This window comes from Lagopus leucura, unplaced genomic scaffold (assembly GCF_019238085.1).
Source record: "Lagopus leucura isolate 7727_CA_CO unplaced genomic scaffold, USGS_WTPT01 Super-Scaffold_650, whole genome shotgun sequence".
Taxonomy (NCBI): domain Eukaryota; kingdom Metazoa; phylum Chordata; class Aves; order Galliformes; family Phasianidae; genus Lagopus; species Lagopus leucura.
This window is the reverse complement of record NW_024962253.1, coordinates 5563926-5581751: the sequence shown is the minus strand read 5'-3', so window position 1 is coordinate 5581751 and position 17826 is coordinate 5563926.

Here is a 17826-nt window from a genome sequence, read left to right as displayed (position 1 = left end):
AACAAACAAACAAAAAAAAATTGTGCATTGTGCATTTCTAAATAAATATTTGCCATCCATAAGCATATAGTTAATAAAGTGATTCCTGTAGAAGTTTTGCAGGTTTAGAAAGTTCAGCAAATTTGAGCTTATTTGTCGCTCCACTGGCTGATGTCAGAAGTGCTTTAGTACAACAGTCAGAATTTTGTGATGCTTAGCAGGATTGTTGCCCAGGCAAGCAAATAGTAGTCCATTCATGAGGTTTGGCAATAAAGACTAGAAAATAATAACTTCTAGGATGTACATTACTGGCACAAACCTTCAGCTGTTAGAGCTATAATTGTGCTATCAGTGTGAAGCATATTTTACTTCAGATTATAAATAAAACAGCAAGTCATTCTTACCCACTGTAAGAACACATTACAAGACTCTATGAAGTGAAACCCCGGTCTGTTAAATCTGCTGTTGTATTAACAGTTACGGTAGGAATCTTACCTCTATCACTAAGGCAGTAAAGTTCTATAAATATTTTAACAGGTATTTCTGCTGTGTTGCTTTTAGAAATTACTCATTGAAATGCTAAAAAATGAACATGCTGGGAGTCCATCAAACTAAATGCAATACAGAGTGGTTTGAATCATAAGAAAAGAAAACAATAAAAGTTTGGTAGAGCTTTTCTGAGGTGCAATAATGCAACTGTAAAGAGTTGTTCACTCTGGCTTGCTAGAAAGCTCCTCAGCAAAGAAACCTGTGTAAGAATTTTATTCATGGGATTATAATGTGAAAGGCTTTTAGTGCCTTATGGGAACTGTATGGTACTCATAGAATCAATAACTGATTGCAGCCTAATATGATAATTGGACATGGGATAATATTTTCATGTATAAGTTTTGAAAAAAAAAAAATTGCTCTAAGAAAATATTTTTTTATTTGACAAATGAAAATTAAGAGATTTTCTCCTTCTCATGTTGCTTTATTATATTTCAGTATTTTCCAAGGGAAAAAGAAAATGCAATCAAATAAGCTTCTTCCAGCTTCCTAGAAGCTGGAAAACAATGTTGAAATCACAGGTGCTTGTAATTCTTTAAACTATGTCTTTTTACCATATACTCTTAAATTGTACAGATTATTTATTATGTAATTAATACAATAGGTAGCTTTTATTGTCAGAGATAGTGGGTAATCTTTTTCATTGCCTCTCACTCCACATTTTTTGTGTGACTTTTACCTGTTGTTTTCAACACTCACAGGATCACAGAATTGCAGGGTTGGAAAAGACCTCAAGAGATCTGCTAAAAGACCTCAACTCCTCTGCTAAAGGTAACCTACAATAGGTTGCACAGACAGGAAACTAGACAGGTCTTGAATATATTCTTAGAAGGAGAGTCCACAATATCTTTGGGCAACCTGTTCCAATGCTCTGTCACCCTTACAATAAAGAAGTTCTTCCATCTGTCAGTACGCAACTTTCTATGTTCAGGTTTTAGGCCATGACTCCTTGTCCTGTTGCTGTGCACCACTGAGAACAGCCTGTAACTTAATTTAGCCTTCAAATCATTTTTAGTCAAATGATGGTAATGACATCTTATGTACAAGTTTGATTGTGACTCAATACAAGAGGATTTTAAAATCTGAAACAGAAATAATTCATGGCTAAACCACATAAAGTTATCATGAAGGTGTTCATTAAGTCTGAATGCATGGCTTTGGGGCATCTTTTGGTTTTGTGTTCAGCCAAGTAATGTTCATGGCTATTTCATTTTGTATCACTGAAAAAGTAAGTTTTAGCCAAGCTAAAGATATTTAGAACTTTAGAGAAATGCAATCATTCCTACATAAGTGCTTTTTTTTTCAGTGACTCTTATATCTGATTTGTAGGTTTGGCCTACATTTCAAACTGCAGTAATTACAGTAATTCTTTTATATATAGTTGAGATAAAGTAGAAGGAAATGGAATGTTTTCTGCCTGATGAAACTAAAAACCTTTGGGCTTTTGTAAGTATAGTTTCCAGATGACTCAGGATTGAGGTTCTGCAAATACAAGTACTTAGTCTATGCACAGATTATCTTATCTAAACTCATCTATTCAAAATAAAGGCACTTTTCAATATTTTCAAGAAAATCTATAGCAAGATGAAGTTCATGAAGGAATTTTTATTTGAAGCAGTTGAGTAGCCTGAAATATCAATTTGATTTAACAAAGGCCAGAAAAATATGCTCATATCGAGGCATAAGTCTTGACCTGGGATAATGAAACCCCACAACAGTTTATAAACCAAGCCTGTAAAACAATCAATTACTTAGTCCTAAGTGTTCAAATCAGTGTATATGGGTCTTAATGATATGAAACCTAAAAAGAGTAAGTAGGATTTGATATATCCTCAAATCATGCTTTGAAAATACACTTCTTATCTAGAGATTTCTGAAGCTGAAAGTGAACATACTATGAGAAGCATACTTTTTCACAATAACTCTACAAAATCCATTACAGGACAGACACACAGGTATTTTAGTAACAAAAGAAAGGTTTGAGAGCTTAAAATTAGAAGTGTCATGTGATTTTGTTGAGATGCTGGAAGGTTTTTTTTTAAATAAACGATGTTTCTTAATCCAGTATAAAAGCAGTAATGAAGTGTAAAAGTTATGGTACATAAGGAAAAAAAGATAGATTAAGTACTAGCTTATAAGAAATATTTTTTCATTAGACAATAGAAAACTTATACATCAGTGTTAAAAAATGTGCTGTCTTATTACTAAACCCCCAAACTTTGCATATTTGGATGAAACATTTTTCACTGATCAATTATTGCACTGTTAAATAACACATAACATTCATACATGGTTTACAGTTTTCTCACCCATTATTTGTAATCCTTGCAAATTTATTCTTTACTTACTAAAACAAACACTTATTCAACAATAGTAGCAGAAAGAAAAGAGCGGTAGATGTAGTCTACCTTGATTTTAGAAAGGCATTTGATACTGTTCTCCCATGACATCCTTATAACAAAGCTGAGGAAGTGTGGGATAGATGAGTGGACAGTGAGGTGGGTTGAGAACTGGCTGACTGGCAGAGCGCAGAGGGTCGTCGTTGGTGGTGCAGAGTCTGGCTGGACTGGTATCCCCCAGGGGTCTGTGCTGGATCTGGTCTTGTTCATCATCTTCATCAATGACTTTGATGAGGGGATGGTGGCCATCCTCAGCAAGTTTGCTGATGATATGAAGTTGGGAGATTGGCTGACACACCTGAAGGCTGTGCTGCCATTCAGCGAGACCTGGACAGGCTGGAGAGCTGGGCAGAAAAAAACCGAATGAGGTTCAACAAAACCAAGTATAGAGTCTTACACCCAGGGAGGAATAATTGCATGCACCGGTACAGGTTGGGGGATAAGCTGCTGGAGAGGAGCTCTGCAGAGAGGGACCTGGACGTCCTGGTGGACAACAGGTTGGCCATGAGCCAGCAGTGTGCCCTTGTGGCCAAAAACGCCAATGGCATTCTGGGATGCATTAAAAAGAGCGTGGCCAGCAGGTCGAGGGAGGTGATCCTCCCCCTCTACTCTGCCCTGGTAAGGCCTCATCTGGAGTTCTGCATCCAGTTCTGCGCTCCCCAGTACAAAAAAGACAGGGATCTCTTGGAAAGAGTCCAGCGGAGGGCCACAAAGATGGTGAAGGGCCTGGAACATCTCCCTATGAAGAAAGGCTAAGTGAACTGGGTCTATTTAGCCTTTAGAAATTACGACTGAGAGGGGATCTAATCCAGGTTTATAAATATCTGAGGTGTGGGGGCCATAGTGGTGAGGCCAGTCTCTTTTCAGTGGTACGTGGAGACAGGACAAGGGGAAACAGATATAAGCTGCAGCATAGGAAGTTCTGCACAAATGTGCGTAAGAACTTCTTTACAGTGAGGGTGACGGAGCACTGGAACAGGCTGCCCAGGGGGGTTGTGGAGTCTCCTTCTTTGGAGATGTTCAAGTCTCGCCTGGATGCCTACCTGTGCGACCTGGTGTAGGGAACCTGCTTTGGCAGGGAGGTTGGACTTGATGATCTCTAGAGGTCCCTTCCAACCCCTACAATTCTGTGATTCTGTGAAAATTGAAAGTTAGCGAGTGCCCAGGGATAAAATTACACTGTTTTTCAGATAAGATCAAAAATTAACCGCTTCAACTGTATTGGATTCCATCTGCAAAAGCTGTATTCAGTCACTGGGATAAGGCAGAAATGACAGAGAATTATAGGGACATTATTTATTTTAATAAGAATCTGCATGTGAGTTATTCTCCCAATCTCCTTTGTAATAACAACTGAGTAAGAGGAGTGTTGTTTTATACTCCTGTTTCTAAAATTGTATCATCCATGTGGCCACCACGCCAGAATTTAAAAAACTAAACAACACCTTAGAATCAGCTCTGAGACGGTAACAATGAGCTACTCTTTTTCCTTGATGTATGATGTGCTAACCAGTAGTAAATAACTGCTTTCTCTCCGTATTCATTGTACAGACTGCACAATTCTTCTTTTACATGGTGGAGGGACCTTTGACTCCAGACACTTTTCTACTAGTCTGTACTATGCAGAACTAGATTCAAACTGCAGTTTACTAGCCTCTAAACCAAAAGGAGTTCCAGACTCTGCTGCAAAGTCTAGCATGAAGTTCTAACTATCTATGACATTTCCAATACTTTTCATTTTTAATACATTGATTTATTTTTTTGCCGGCACTCAGTCGCGTTAGAGAGCTCTCACAGTTTCTTGTAGCATCAGAATAGTTCTCAGAATAGTTCTCTTTATTGTGTTCAACATACATCTTATATACCATTCACTTACAAGCCAGAAATTCCTGTCCCTCTAATCAGTTAATTGGGCCTAGCTTCTTCCAAACAACAGTGAAAAAGGATGAAAGGTTTCTTGAGTGTGATAAGATTAACAATGCATACAAAAAGAATCTCCTGTTCACCCTTAGATGCAACAGATGCCGTTTGCTCTCTGTCTTACGCTCCAGACTCCCAAGGTTTCACAGTGATAGGGTCTGCCAAGGAGTCTAATAAGCTCTTTGGTGACTCACTCACAGTTTCATTTTCCCCCACATTTCCCCCTTCGTTATTAATAAAAAAGGCATGTTTCATAGCATCCTGTATCATTTTTTTGTATACACTGCAACAAGCACGGAATACAATTTAAAACAGAGAAAAAAGCAGTAAGAGAAACTAACCCCATTTCTAGGAAATTCTGTATCCATTCTGCAAAAACCCCTAAAAAGACCCCTGAATATATTACACCCATCTTGGACCTGTTCCTTCATCCAGAGAAAAGCAGGGCAGTGCATGGGATTGCTTCTTTCAGCGTAGCACTTCTTCCATTGTGAACTTCCTTTCAGCTTCTATGCAGCATGAGCTTCCTTTCAGCACTCTCGGTTCACCTGGGTGCTTGTATGGACTCAGATATGAATAATCCAAAGCATTTATTACTGGTTCTCACAAAACTGATATACATTCACAACTTTCCTTTTTTAGCATTCTATTCTCCCTTACAACTTTCCCCTTTTTTGTTTATTAGCAAACTGTTACCACACTATAAAATAATAGCACTAATTATATAATAATTATATAATCATCATAACTCAACCAAAGCCTCAATTGATAACACACTGAACATAAAATTTACATAGGAGGTCACAAATTTTTTGAGTTGATACATACAACCTCACACAGGCATTTATTATAGACAATTGCATAAGTGGAAAACTGAGACTTTCTAAGCTAATTATTACTTATTGACCCTTGTGAGACAGCGAACCACTGAAATGAGAGAGAAGGAACGTGCTGGTGGTGGACGCAAAAAGCAGTGCCAGCAGGGAGTCGCCTACTTCAAAGATCACTTTTCCTTTCTCACCCATCACAGGCTGTCCTGCTTTTATTCTTCTCAGGGTCTGCAAGGTTTTTTCCACTTGTGCTCCACATCTGCATGGCCAGTGCATGACACAAAGCCCAAGTGGAACACCTGCTCACAAAACAGAACCACTAAATTAGATCTCTCTACAAAACAAAATACAGAAAATTATTTACAGCTATAGTCACTTTCTCCCATTGTTTCTTGCTTTACCATTAGCTCCATTTTTATTTAATTCATAAGCTTTTTCTTGTTGACCAGTGGCTCGTACTACTGTTACAAAAATCATCTATGGGTAGTAAATGTTGATGCAGCACAGAGAGAGAGGCACCCATATCTACCAGAAAACAAACATCTTTACCCTGCTGTGTGCACACTGCATTCAGTCCACTGGGTCCTTCAAGGTCCTGCTCTAGTGCAACCACTACTGTTCTTCCCAATTTCTTTCTTTTTACAATCCCTGTTTCTATATACTTTCCAAGCCCACTCATTTAATTTGTCCAGGTCCCTTACTTCAATTCCTTTAACCTGTATATTACTGGGAGAAAATAAAGACATTCTTGCTGGGACTAACAGAAGATCTTTGGATGTATAAACAAGTTCAGCAGAAAAACCAAAAGATTGTAACTATTTATTCCAGACAGACCCTCTCAACATGATCACGAGACGTCTAGCTTGTACACCTGGCACGGGTGTCAGCAGATGCTATAAAGACCATCGGCAAGCCCCGCCAAACCTGTGGTGGCTTGGCAGAGGTGAGTGGCAAACCATGGGTTCATGTGTGACAAAGGAGCAGATGCCAACTGACAGTAGAGCCGATCGATCATACATGGAACCCAATGTATGTTGTCCCAGTCATGAACAGCTGGGATAGATGACCTGCACAGAAGGAGGTGAGCACCAACATCGAGCTGCATCTCATACAGGAATGGTTCCACAGCAAGCTGGGAGCAGGGCGTGGTGGGCGGCACACCGCTCAGTGGCTGTAGACAGAGTACTGCGCCGAGATGGGAGCCCCTAATGGCTCCTTCCTCGGGAGCCATTAGTGAAGCCTTCCTTCACTCTCCTCAGGGAGAGTGAGACTTACGTTGGTGATTGTGTTCTGTCCATGTGGTATAAAGAGAAGGTGCAGCATTTCCGCATCCATTGGCAGCAGGACTCTAACATCCACAAGTTCTTTTTGACTGACACCCAAGTATTTGACAGTCTCTAAGACCTCATCACCCACTACGGGGAGACGCTGGTAGGGTACAACAGACTTGAGATGAGACTGACAGAGACGGTGCCTTGGTCCAACACTCACAATAACATAGGCTGGGTGCCACAGGACGGCACCAGATGGATGAGCCCAGCTCCAAAGCCATCTACTTCAGGGCAGGATGGAAGATCCAGCAGTGCCAAATGTGGCAAGAGAGTCACCTTTAATAAGGTACTTGACCAAGTGCATATTGTTCATCACCCACAATAAAAGTTCTTGCTTTGCACTAACAACGAAGTCCATGTCAAATTGCCACAGTTAAACCTTTCTCTTATTTTTCTTCCTCAACCTGTATGCGGACCTTTGGACAGGATTTCGAAAGGGTATAGAGGGGTTTCACCAGTATTCCATCGTTGTAGGCAGCACCACCTCCTCATTACTAGGAAAGTCTGGAGCTCCTTAGCTGTTTGAGGTTCTGCAGATTGTTTCCTTCTTCGCTGTTTCCTAGAGTTCAGGATCCTGCAGCGATTCCATAACATAAACGGGTTACTTGTGCCTGTGCCACTTGGGCTTTCTGTGGGGAAACTTGATAGCCATTAAGTCTGAGAAAGTTTAGTAAGCTAATCGTCCATGTTATGCATTACCTCCTTTGTTTTGGTAGCTATCATGTCATCCATGGCTTCGAATTTGACGGAGTACTGTTTAATCCGAACCAGCTGAGCTCCCTGCTTTATTCTGAATGCTATTGGTGCTGCATTCTTAGCCCTACCTGGGATTCTACTACCCACACCCCAGGATAATCTTGATTCCTCACTTTGTCTGTGTTCTGGTCCCAGCAGGGGTAATGACTAATGCTAAACTAAGCACCTATATTAACTGTTCTTTTTTACCTTAAATTCCTCTTTATTTCAGTTTACAGTTGTTTTAGTAAATCTTGCCCTAATAAAGGTTTTGATGAATTTGTCATGTACAAGAATTTGTATATGTCTACCTGCTTACCTATACTAAACTGCTAATGTTTAACAAAGTAAGCCTATTTACTTTTGCCAATGGTTTCCCTTTTGGTTACAAATTCACTTACTGGAGTAAGAACACCAAATTAGTTGCTTCAGTGTTTATTACAAATTCCACACCTTGCTGTAATTTCTTCCTTAGCTTAATTTTCTCACCCTTAATTGTTGTTGCATGTTACCGAATCCTGCGCTACTTTTTGCACTAACTGCTTTTCTGTTCAATGAGGGCAGAACCCTCCTGGACCCTGCCCCCCCCCCCCCCCCCCGAGCTCTTCCTGAGGAGATCTCTGAGTCCTAGAGTCCTGCTCTCAGCTCCTTCCTCCTAAGGCTTCCCATGCTAACACTGGGATATCAAGTTTCCTAAATATCTGCAGATGAAGTGTATTCTCGCTTCCAATGTTTTGTTTCTGTCCCCATTTGCAACTAACACTTTGTTTATGTTCTGATTACAAGCGGGGGGAGGAGCAGTGCTCTTGCCAGCACTCATCTGCTTTGGCTAGAGCAGATCACCATCTTTAATTTTAACTCACTGTTCTTCTTTAAACTTTTTTTGTTTTGTTTTGTTTTGTTTTGTTTTTCACAATTCCAGTATTTGTACTGTCAATTATGCTTCCATGTACCATTAATAATTCCACTTCCATATAGCATTAATGTTTACACACCCACATAGCATTAACATTTACACTTCTGTATACTGTTAAAAATTCCACTTCCATATACAATTAACAATTACATTTCCGTATACCATTTACATTTACACTTTCATATACTACAAACATTTAACAATCACAAAGAGAGTGACAATAACCAGTACAGTTTATCCTAAAGATTCTTCCTCTCCTCCAAGTTATCAGTGGGAATGAGCCTTCCCATTCAACTGATTCCAGATCCTTTACTAGTATCATAGTTTTTCCATTAATATTCAGTCTTTCCCAATTAACTGAAACAAAGTGAGGGCTATTGGTTGTCCTCTGTATTCACATCCTTGATTTAAAAAGTTCAATACATGTGTAGTTTTAGCAAGCCCTCCTGCTGGAAGTGCCTTCTCCATCCCTTCTGTTTTGCTTAAATAGCATAGTTTTCAGGATGCTATGGGTATGCTCAACTATGGCTTAACTTGTAATAGTGTAATACTGTAATACTTTCTGGGATATATATCCCAGGCCATTATCTGTAGAGATTGTAGGACTGTTTTTCATGCCCTTAAGTAATACCATCCAATGATACTGCTGGGCTGGTGCTGATGCTTTACAGAGAGGACGAAAAAGCAAGCCTAGGAGCATCGTAGGGGTCCAGAGAGATGGTGGAATAACAGTCTTTTCAGTCGAGTGTTAAAATTCCTGAAATGTCAAACTTCTGTGTGGGGCTCTCCATTGATCCAAACCCTGTAGCACCCCTTTTCATGGGCATAGCTGGCACTGGCTGTGCCGGAGAATGAATCAGTTGAGCAATACAAGTGCCTGCCAATACTTCATGTGGGGCATGGGTGTGACTGTTCATCCCGAGTCCTGCAGGACACTATACAATAATGCTTCGCAACATGGCTCTTGATCTGAGGCTACGATAACAGGGAAGACTTTCAACCTATGTGTCTTTATGGCCTTCCTAGCCTCCCTTCCAACATTTGAGCATGGATTAGGGTGGGACAAATCCATCTCTTCTTCAGAGTCTATGGGGCCAGGATAAAAAAGGGCTGCTTGGATCCTCGGGAGGGGAGGCAGTAAAAACTGCATCTGAGGGCGATGGCCAGGGAGCCAATGGTATTGGGGACTGATCTGTAGAACAGCCAGCCACTCCCTTGCTCTCAGGCAGACTGGGGGTATCAGATTGCAATCTTAAGTGACTGTTTAGCACTTCAAAGATCTTTTCTCCAAGTCTGGAGCAATCCAAAGGTTGCCTTATCACCCTTAGTAGCATTGTCCCGTAGCTTCACTCCAGCCCAGTCCCATAGTTCAGGATTGTAAATTGTCTGATTTGTGATCTAGGGGTCACTCTTGGTAGCCCATACAAGCATCTGCTGTAAAATGGCAGTGGGCACCTTCTTTTCCCAATTTTTAAGAATAATTTGAAAAGTAAATAGGACATTCTTTTGTTCTGAGGTCATATTATTCCCCATGGCAACTCAGTGGCTTACCTTTGTCCAGTGAAATGCAATCAGAGCTGTTGGGGATGATGAATCCTAAAGTTGCAGCGTTTATCTCAATGCACTTCTGTACAGATTTCTCCACGTTTGTCTCAACGCCTGCCATGTTTCTCTCAGTGCCAGCCACGCTTCTCTCAGTGCCTTGCTTTTCTCAGCGTGCTCTGCATTTTTCTCAGCACCTGCCACGCTTCTCTCAGCACCTGCCATGCTCCACATTTTTCTCAATGCACTCCATACCAGTCAGTCTTCAAGTCAGGTTTAGTTTCAGGTCCCTGTTCGGAAGCCAATTGTCAGCTCTCAGTCAAGTTAGAGAGCTCTCACAGTTTCTTGTAGCATCAGAATAGTTCTCAGAATAGTTCTCTTTATTGTGTTCAACATACATCTTATATACCATTCACTTACAAGCCAGAAATTCCTGTCCCTCTAATCAGTTAATTGGGCCTAGCTTCTTCCAAACAACAGTGAAAAAGGATGAAAGGTTTCTTGAGTGTGATAAGATTAACAATGCATACAAAAAGAATCTCCTGTTCACCCTTAGATGTAACAGATGCCATTTGCTCTCTGTCTTACGCTCCAGACTCCCAAGGTTTCACAGTGATAGGGTCTGCCAAGGAGTCTAAAAAGCTCTTTGGTGACTCACTCACAGTTACATCTCCCCCCACATTTTTTTAATCTCAGTAAGAAGGAAACACCACAAAATTGTGTAACCTATAAATGACTCTAGGCATCTAAATCTATACATTTATTGCTTATAATGGAAGTAGAAAAGAGAATAAGCATGCTTTTCCAGGGATTAGAAGATATTGCCATGATAGTCTACAAGTGCAACTCAAGGTTTTGCTAGGACTTTTATATGTATTAATGACAGGTACAGGTTCACAGGAGTAAATAGAGGTTCTTTCCCACTAACATTCAATATCAGTTGAATCTCTTGTGCAGGAAAAGTAATTACTTCCTTTCTGTATGTACTGTTCTACTTTGTTATGTAGCAGTTTTCTTCATTTACATCTTTTGAATCTAAGTACCTCTAAAATTCTCATAGCTTTTCACATTTACAAGTATGAATGTTTTGCTACTTTATAAAGTAGTTGCATTCTTTATATACTCAAAATATCTTCTAGATGGGCTTCTACAATGAAATTACTCAAATAAATATTAGGAGCAATAATAGTCCCTCTTACATATCCTTCTTATAGCTCCTGCTTAACACTTCCTTTTCTGTTATTTAGATTTTGGGGTAAAAAATCTGAAGATACCAGCACACCTTGAACAGTAACGAACTGTGCTTTGTAGTGATCATTTTCCCATGTGCATTCTTTAACATTTGCAATTCTTTAAATGCAATACAGATAAAATGAGTTTTACAATTTGAAGGATGGGGAAAAATATGTGTATTTACATATATACCTGCAATCTGAATTTTATAGGTTGTTTGCAACTGAATTATGTTGAACAAGCATTTACAGAATAAACATAAATGTGTATGGTAAATGTGTACAATTGGGATTGGGTAAAGAAACATGGAAGTTAAACCTCATGTCAGACTTTCTGCATGTACTAGTTTTAATTACAGTGATTGTGTTATATGAACATCAAGGCAAGAGTCTGATATTAAAATACTAATGAACTAGCAGAGTGAATCTCTATCTGAGTAGGAAATCTGATGCAGAATTGATGAGCATATGATGTTAATATTATTTTCCCAGATCTGTAGTAGGATTTTGCTAAGTGTATTCTGAACTGCATGTTGTCTTTTTGCTGGATCTCCTTGATGATACTAAAGATTCATAAGGAGAATCAGAAATTGCAGAGGTGAGTACTGATCCAAACATTTAATGGCAACTGATAATTTGTGATGTCACAATTTCTGATGTTTGTAGCCTGACCTGACAACTGAATTTCTGTAAAGCTTCCTATATCAACACTTCAAATATTCAGCCACTGTTTACTTAATGAAATTTACTTTTTAATGAATATTTATTTTTTAATGATAAATAAATAATGCAGCTTTCTAAGAACTCAATTTCTAATATGAGTACAGAGATTCAAGAGTCATTTGATACCTATTTCCTTTGTGATTAAAGGGAATATCTTCGTTTAGCTGATTAAATTAAATATAATTACTGGGTAAAATTTGGAGTTTAGTTAAAATGAGGATGAATTCTGGGTTTTGGCACCTGACTGAAGTATTGTCCCATTCTGGAAAATGATCAGTTTTTTTCCTGGGTCTGCTGACTGATGGTACAATACAGCTATTTCTAATATTTTTAACACTGCAGAAATTCCTAAGTTTGGAATACAGGGGTAGTTTGTAGCTGTGTGAGCCTATTATTGGGTTGGGTCTGTGTTTATACAATACATTGTTATCAATCCTATTTTTGCCAAAGGTGCAGTAGAGCAAGTGTAATCTGTCTTGGCTCAGGAGAAGCCAATATTCAGTGGGTTAAAATGCTCCTTTACAAGATGTGAGTTGTATAGCTAATTTTTTATATTCCTGGAGCTGGAATCTCACTTGGCTGTTTTTGCTTTGCATTTGATAATGTCGATTTTTAGCACCCTCAGGAGAATTGCCCAATACCTCTCTTTTCCCTGAATTTCTTATTGACTAGAAGTAAAGGTCTTTTACTGTGGTATGGGAAATGTGACTTCAGAGTTTCAGAACTGTACTGCAAAAAAAAATAATGCTTATCTGAAAAAAAAAAAAAAAAACACCTCTATCCATATTGTCATTTTTTCAAAGAAATCACTTATTCTGCCGCATCATCGGCCCATTTTTAAGCACAATATTAGGATGGAGAAGCTGACAATAAAAGCCTGGAGTGAAACTATAGAGAGAGGTCAGGTGCTGGAACAAGCAGCCCAGAAAGCCTCTGGATGCTCCATCCCTGGAGGTGCTCAAGACCAGGTTAGATGGGGTCCTGGGCAGCCTGGTCTAGTACCAGATCAGGAAGTTCATGGCCCTGCCTGTGGCAGGGGGCTTGGGTCTTGGTGATCCCCAGGGTCTCTTCCAACCCAAATTGTTCTATGATTCTATGAAACAAAAATTTGAAGTTTCAGGTTCTCATTTTTGTCCAAATGACAGTATCTCTAGGTATGATAAGCCCCCTGCAAAACTTCTGAGTAGGCCAGGGAAACAATTACTCTTCAGTGGCTCTGGAATTAAATAATATCAGATATTGCTTTTCTGGCAAATTACAAAAATAGCCTCCAGAAAATCTGGATTTTTATCTGTGAGGGATCTAGTTATCCTCTCTCTGTCCTTTCCTCTGTATCTTTTTTTTTTCTTCACAGTTTTCTGTCTTCTTGTCCCTCTTCATCGTTCTTTCATTTTCTTTCTCCTTTACTTTTTGTTCCCATTCTCTTTATTTTATCTCCATCTAATCTTTTCCTTGATGAGCTAATTTGCCCTCATTCCTTCAGCTCAATTTGGGATTGTGTAGTTCTGAAATATAGAGGTTTTTGCCATTCACTCCACAACAAGCTAAGAAACAATGGTAATAGTAACATTACTTTACCATACTGCTTCTGCAGATAGCTCCCAAAGCCTTTTGCAAATTCTAGTTAGTACCACTTCTACTGTTCTGTTGATTAATAGTCTTAAGCATAGGCTTGTATGCCCAAGTGCAGTGGCAGTGAAATATTTTTAGAGTGTTGCTATAGGGCACTCTTTTCAGCGCTCAAGGGATGTTATTTAAAATCAGGGCTTGTCATACATTATGTTCAGCCATATGCTCTGACTGCTCTGTGGATACTGTTCAGCACTGGTGCATAGCCTCCAGTGTCAGATGTAAAATGAAACTCTAGTTTGAAATCTATACCTGTCATGTTTTCTTGTTTTTGGGTCCCTGAGCACTTCAGGTAATTCCAGAGACACCTGTTTGCTAGAAATAGTTTCAGATTTTGAAAACAATATATAGGCTTATGATTTATGAATGTGTCTGACTTTTACATTTATTAAGAGTTTCGGAGTACTTGAAGTAAGCATTCTGTAAATTTTAAATTAACTGTGGACACTAATAAGTATTTTCTTAAGAATGGAATCTTCTTAACATGTTCCTCATTTTCCTCATTTAATAATTAACGGTTTATATTGTTTTGACTGGCCTCACACCTGAATAAATCAAAGGGAAATTAGTGTACAAGTGTTTCATAGTAGTTTAAAAGCTATTTAGATTTCTCAGAACTTTTCTGGCCAGCTTGATGAGGCCTGAGGCTTTTACTAAAGCTTAATATTTCTCCAAGACTCCTGACAACAGCCAGGAATCAAGGAGATATCTAGCGGAAACCCATGTGATTATCCCTGTTCTAGAGATGATTACAGAAATTTCTAGGAGGCTCACTATCAATTTCTTCCCATAGGTAAAATGTTTTTCACTAGATCAATTTAAAGGAGCCTGGGTGTCTTTAGGTGAGCTATTCAGGCATAAAAGCTGAATAAGAGTTTTACTCTCAAAGCATATCACAAACACAGTGCTTTTTTAACCAGAGGCCTGAGGCCAATCATAGGAGATTTCAAGGCCCTGAGAAGACATGCGTTGAATTCAGGTGTTTTATTAATTCCTCTCAGCAATGCTCTTAAGAAGCAATAACAGGTCATACAAAGATAGAAAAAGAGCCAGGGTAGGTTCAGACTAGATATAAGGAAATTTTTTCTTACTGTAGGTGTTCCTAACACTTCCTATGGAGGGGATTGAGGACCTATGCCTGTCAGTGTTCAGTGGGCACTGACTATTGCTCTCATTAATATTCTTTCACTTCTCTTCAGCTTTGATGTGGACAGGCAGTTGGTCAAGCAGTTAGACTTGACTTCTGTAGATCCCTTCCAACTAAACCCTTCACATTCTACTAAATTTACCAGAAAATATAAACAGAAATATTTTCATTTTTTAATTTGATAACATTAGACATAAGACTCTTTCTTTAGTTTTTAAAACTATTTTAAATCTGTGTTATGTACAAACAACTGTTGCAGACGTATTTTCTTATTTTCTTCCTGCTTCTGAACTATATTTTATCAATGCCTTTTTTTTTTTTTCTTTTTTTTTCTTTTTTTCCTGGAGATGGAACTGTGCTATTAACAAAACTTCATGTGGCACTTATAGAGCTGTTGTACCAGAAGCTACAATATCTACACATAGATTGAATTTTATATTTTCATTTTCTCCAGATCTGTTGACTATTTGCACCTGTTAGTTTTTGAACTAATTGGATGATTCAAACATTGTGATGAAGAAGAGACTGTCCGCTATGTTCTAGGGTGGTAAATAAGGCAAAAACACCAAAATTAAGTGATTAAAAAAAAAACAAGAACAGTCTAAAACAGCTCAGGGAAGGCAACTGATGTCATTTACCTAGACTTGTGCAACACCTTTGACATGGTCCCCTACCACATCCTTATCTCCAAATTTGAGAGATTTGATTTGAAAGGTGAACCACCCACTGGATAAGAATTTGGCTGAAAGGATGAAGTCAAAGTGTGGTGATCAACGGTTCTATGTCCGGGTGGGGGCTGGTAAATAAGCAGTGTCCCCCAGGGTCGTGTGCGGGGGTGCTCTTTAACATCGTTATCAATGACATCGATGATGGAATTGAGTGTATCCACAGCAAGTTTGCTGGTGACACCAAGCTAAGTGGTAGGGTTGAAACAGTGGAAGACAGGAATGCCATTCAGAAGGATCTCAACAGGCTTGAAAGGTGGGCCAGAGTGAATCTGATGAGGTTCAACACAGCACAGTGCAAGGTTTTGCACTTGGGCCAGAGGAATCCCAGGCATCCATACAGACTGGAAGGAGCGGTCCTTGAGAGCAGCCCTGCAGAGAAGGACCTGGGGGTCCTGATGGACGAAAAGCTGAACATGAGCCAGCAGTGTGCTCTTGCAGCTTGGAAAGCAAATGGCATCCTGGACTCCATCAGCAGAGGGGTGGCCAGCAGAGACAGGGAGGTGATTGTGCCCCTCTACTCTGCTCTTGTGAGGCCCCATCTGGAATACTGCATCCAGGTCTGGAGCCCCCAGTACAAGAAACACAGAGAGCTGTTGGAGAAAGTCAGCTGTTGGAGGGGGTCCAGAGGAGCGCCACAAAAGTGATGAGAGGACTGGAGCACCTCTCCTAAGAAGACAGGTTGAGGGAGCTGGGCTTGTTCAGCCTGGAGAAAAGAAGGCTGCAGGGTGACCTCATTGCAGCCTTTCAGTACCTAAAGGAAGCCTACAAACAGGAGGGGAGTCAACTCTTTACAAAGATAGGTAATGGCAGGACAAGGGGAAGTGGTTTTAATTTGGAAGAGGGAAGATTTAGATTGGATGTCAGAAGGAAATTCTTTACTATGGGAATGGTGAGGTGCTGGAATAGGCTGCCCAGAGAGATTGTGGATGCCCCGTCTCTGGAAGTGTTTAATTGCAGATTGGATGGGGCCCTGGGCAGCCTAGTCTAGTATTAAAGGTGGAGGTTGGTGGCTCTGCCTGTGGTGGGGTGGGGAGGTTTTGAACTTGATGATCCTTGAAGTCCCTTCCAGTCCAAGTCATTCTATGATTCTGTGATTTTATTATGTCAAACTCATTGCCAGAACTTTACGAAAAAGAATAAAGACCTATATAAAAAAAATGAAATGCAGGAAAATATGTTGTATTTGACGCTATTGATTCCAAACAATATCTCTGTTGTAAAGTGCATTGATTAAAATAATAATAATAATAATAAATAATAATAATAATAAATAATAATAATAATAAATAATAATAGTAATAATAATTTGCCAGTATAAGCCTTAATAGTCTGCCTTTAATTTGAAGTTCCCAAAGATCAAGAATCTAGAAAATCAAATTTCCTTATGTTCCATTGAGCTGTCAATTAAATTTGACTGATTACACTCACCACTATCCTATAAAGATAATCCATGAAAAATTACTATGCTGTGCAAATTGCAGTATGAAAAGAATAATTTACAAACTTAGGGAAATATATGGTAATGTGCACCCAAACCCTCTAGAAACTGGAATTTCAATTTTAATATTCCCAATGTCTTTCCAATGTCAGAATCAGTGATTTTTTATGGGATTCATTATAGTGCATTTCTGCTACAATTAGAAGATTCCTTAGCATGGTTCACGGCCCATACCTGCCAGATGAATCACTATTACATATACATGAGAAGAAAATAAAAGAGGAAATGTAAGCTGGTAAATTCAGTTACCCAGATTTGCATTGGGAGTGATTTCTTTAAGATTCTGAGAGCTCAGGGAAAGTTCATTCTCTGGAGGTCTTTTTGAGCTCTGAATATATGCAAGTTGGGCTGTTAAAATGTCCTTTATTTAAAATATATAAAATATAATATATATATAAGATATAAGATATAAAATATATATTTTTAAATTGTTTGTATGATTGTCTGGATAAGAAGATACAAATTAGATAATTCTGTCATTTGTGCCTTGAAAAAATGCTAACATTGAGTACAAGTAGAAAAAATAGCTTGAAAGCTGAACATTATCATTTAAGTAAATTTAGGTGATGTGGGGTAGAGAAGGATTACAAGAGCTACTTACAGAATCTAGATAATCTTATTGTTTGATGTTGATGTTGTTTTTGAGCATATATGCTTTGTAGAAATCA